Consider the following 4442-nt stretch of genomic DNA (forward strand, 5'->3'; position numbering starts at 1 on the left):
GTTATACATGTCACAACGCAGGAGCCCAAACAAAACTTACAATGTTTGTATATGAGCCTTGTGGACACTCTTTCTTAGCTCGCTTCATTATTGGACAGAGCTGTTTTCTTGCATTTGCGATCTCTTTGGTAAACTGTTCAACAATTTCCATTTTTGTGCTTTTTAGGGCATGTATGTTCTTTCTCTCCTAGTAGCATGCAACCAGTGGTCTTGTTGATTGTTTTTTTTACTGATTATATGGACTATTTTGTGAGTCAACATTGGTTAATTTTATTTGTTCTTCTTCATGCTACTCACGACTGGCTTGGTTGCCTTTATAAACTTCCCACAGTTATTTAGAACAGTAAAGTCCTGGCTTTTATCTTGAAAACATGTGCAACACATGCAAATGCTTGGCACACAAAAGAAGAATGCTATTCACTACTTGCAATCATTTGCCAAACTCACACGTCTGACCTGAGTTAAAGCATTTTCTGGTGCTTACCTTTGGCTATGGATTACGAGGATTGCTTTGCCTACCATAGGGAATCAACTAAGGTGGTGCCCCAAGGGTCATTAGCATATATAGTGCATTATTGAGTATGCTTCAGACTTTGCCTTATTACTCTTGAACAAGCCAAGATAGAGAATTGCAATACAAATAAAATTTATAGATTACATATCAAACTTTAATTTTATGTATAAAAAGGTAGCAAATACATACAATCTGAGGAGAATACACCTCTTACTGTAATTTCATAGAACCTAGAAAATGCTCTCACAGCCATTTTGTTCTAAGCTTTATGTACCGAACACATGAGTTTTAACTATTATAATTTTTCTTCTAGATCAAAAACACGACATATAAATGACAAAAAATGTATATTGAAGCATATGGCTAAAGAATAAGTGAGTTATCTATTGTAAAAATCTAGTAATTTTCACAAATATGAAATTGAGGCAAGTTTGAATTTGGCGCCTTCAATGTCCATCCAATCAAGCTAGGTCACTAGCGGAATGTTTACGAAAACACTTCAAACACACACGCTTTCGGAACAGTTCACACTGCATTCTGCACCAACTCTTTTCTTTCTTTTTCAGGCATTTTTTGCAGAGGCCTTTAGTGCAGGGAATAGGCCAGTGTCCACCCTCAACAGACCCCCGAAACACACGATAATTTTCGGCTACTGATGATTTGGCGCTAGAAGTTCTAAAATATGGGCATTTACATTGCTCAAGTCAATAAGGAACCAAAACAGATACCTCCACCACTTCCTTGACTTAGTCCCAACAGCATAATATCCACAAGCTTGATCGCTACGATCAACGCCATCCATGTTCGCATTGTAAACTTTAACAACCGGAGCGCTCGGCACATCAATGATTCTTCCATCTCGCTGTTTTTGTTTAACCGTGTCGTCTCCAATAGGGTTTGACTGGGTGCTCAGAAAGTTAACAATCTTCTTTTCCTTCCAAACAGTTGCTACTAGGTTTTTTTCGTTTAAACAACGGTTCCCCTTGTTCAAGGTGCTTCACATCGGGTTGCTTCTTCCACAACTCCTTCGGATATCCCAAACTGTTTGCCCTGATCGTTCCACATATGTAGATTTTGTCCTTCAAAAGATCTTCCCCTAGCTTGACAGATGTGAAGTAATTGTCGCAGGGTGGTATTTCCCTGTAATTGTCCGTGTTAAATTATGGACAACACGACACCCAAGGCCATGCTCAACTCCGCCATCTTGTTTCTTCCCCGTGTAAACTTGGAAGTCAAGCACATAACCATTTGATGAATCAGCGCACTCCCAGACCTTAATTCCTCGCTTAATCAGTTTGTTTGGCATGTACTGCCTCATGCCAAGTCTGCCATCTTGTCTCTTCCCCGTGTAAACTTGGAAGTCAAGCACGTAACCATTTGATGAATCGGCGCACTCCCAGACCTTAATTCCTCGCTTAATCGGTTTGTTTGGCATGTACTGCCTAATGCCAAGTCTCCCTTTGTACTTAATCATAGCTTCATCTACTGCAACGTTCTTCGTTGTAAGGTATTCCGAGCGGCATTGTTCCAACACACGGTCTACGACGGGACGAACTTTGTGTAGTTTGTCGTGTTGTGGGTTTTCTCTCGGAAGCGCCGTTGATTTGTCGTTGAGGTGCAAGTAATGGCTAAGCTTTTAAAATCTGCCCTTCGGCATTCTTTTTTGAACCTCTGGAACACCAAGTAGTGGATTCTTAGACCAATAAAGCTCAACTGAAGGCAGCTATTTGATCCCAAACACAATGTGAAGACCAAGAAAGCTTTTCATCTCTTCGGCTGTCATTTCTCGCCACTTGGGATCGGGTTTTACAGCAATAAATTGTTGAGCATACAAATTTGTTTCTCGGACAATGAAGTCTATCAAGTCCTCAGGAAAGAGTAAATAAAAAAGTCCAGTGCAGTCCCATCCTCTGCAACTCCAGAGACAGGACCTGAGCTAGATATGAATGGCCGCACAGTCGCTGGTTCGCGGCCATTACCCCAAGTGATTGCGGATTCTGACGGCCCGCCATCTTCATCTTCAGACAGTGAAAACTCAGATAAATAATCAGTATCACTGTAGATATCGATGTACAGTGTGAACATGTGTTGCAACCTATTCCATTTTTGGTACTAGAAAAAACTTAAAATCTTTTCCTATTGGTTAAGCTACAATAAAGCATAAAAACATCGATTTTGATTGGCTCAAAGAGGTCGATGTCTGCGAGAGCCATATGGCTCACTTGGGGCATGAAGGGTTAAATGAAAGCCACCACTCCTGCAACCACTAATTTAAAATCATGCCAAGCAAAAAAGGGCCATGCTGAAGCTTCATAAACACTTGGGGACATTTGATGCACGATCATCCGAGAAACATCTGGTGCACGTAGAAAAGCTCGAGATTAAACATCTGAATTGTGAAAAATAGTAGCAAATTACCACAGGAATAAATTTCTAAAGCACAACAACCCTTTCTTTACTTTTGTCGTTCTGACAATATAATGAAACACGTAAGAAAGAGCACAACAAAACTCAAATGGGGGGAGGGGGAGAATGAATTTAAAAAGATATTTCTAACTTTGTTACCTACCTACTTAATCTACTTAATTATTCATTCATTTATTTATTATTTATTGATGTTTGTTTATAATTGTTCATCTTTGATTTGCTAATTTATACCCAAATATAAATATTTATATATTAAGTTTATTCATCTATAATTTTTTATTTGATCTGTTGTTATTTATTGTTTTTGTAAAAACAAATATGAGTCAAAATAATTGTTAATTATTGCCTTGTAGGAGACTACAGTAAACAACTACAAATTGCAATTCCATTCTCTGAGTGGAAATTATTTCTTTCTGTTGTTGGCATTGCTGTCTAAGATTTTGTGTGAAAAGCTGGTTGAAGCAGATGAGTGCCATAATTTGGACAGTACAATACTAAGATATTTCAGTTCTCTCTCCTATTTCCTGCATGAGAGACGTGCATTTCATGCGAAAGTCTCTAATAAATCTTAGTGCAATTGCTATGTGACCTTATGTTAACATTTCAAGACTGGAATTTATTTGCTGACGTGTTACTTGATGTACAAGACGTATCCACAAATAATTATTATTAATTAAAAATGGGAAAAGAGCTTTTCTTTTGTGTTTTTTCTTTTACTTTTAATCAAAATTGGATCTTTTGAGTGTCAGCTGTCTTGTTGGCCCAACTGTTCCGTTGGGTAATTGCCGATGACTGTGAGAGGCCGGTTGGAGCAGAAAATTGTCATAGTATGGATAGTACTAGAAAATTATATTAGTTCTCCTATTTTATGTATGGGAGACGTGTATATGATCTGACTTGTCGTTGACATTCGAGATTTGAAATGTTTCCATCATAGGTAGTAACCTTTGTGTCTACCATGGGGCGGACATTGTCCAACGTATGGTCACGTGGTCGCTGTTAGAGGAGTCATGAGTAACGTGACTTGAATACAATGATTCTGTAGTTGGTTGGTCATGGAATTTAAAGACATAGGAAGTGATGTATCTTAGTACCATAGACTTCTTGTCAGAAACTTGGACATCCCTTTTGCATTTCAGGTGATTTTCAGTAATAATAAAAACTGTGAAAGCCTGGCCTATCTAGTCTAGGAGTTTTAAGCTACAGGTGTCAGAAAAGTTAGTAATGCCTGTCACAATTGATATATCAGACGTGTGACGCATATTGGCAGAATAAAAGCTATCTAATGTCAGTTACGCAATTTCATTTATTATACTATGTCCACTGATATTAGCAAATGATAAAAGGTCATTACTGTCAAAACCCCCCACTCGACTACTAGTCGTAAAAATACCTTTATAAATTCGTGTAACGCCGCCTCTCTCAACATAATTCGCTCTTAAAGCTTCTTTGTTAACGCACGCACAGGGGTATGTTTGTCCTACTTTAACATGGCAGACAC

The 4442-nt window shown here is 38.4% G+C and overlaps 1 pseudogene; it reads right to left on the minus strand.

Annotated features, from left to right (window-relative positions):
* Positions 1–1078: 1078 nt before the first annotated feature.
* On the minus strand, positions 1079–2430 carry LOC125562951 (annotated as a pseudogene).
* Between the last annotated feature and the right edge of the window lie 2012 nt (positions 2431–4442).

This window comes from Nematostella vectensis, chromosome 5 (genome assembly GCF_932526225.1).
Source record: "Nematostella vectensis chromosome 5, jaNemVect1.1, whole genome shotgun sequence".
Taxonomy (NCBI): Eukaryota; Metazoa; Cnidaria; class Anthozoa; order Actiniaria; family Edwardsiidae; genus Nematostella; species Nematostella vectensis.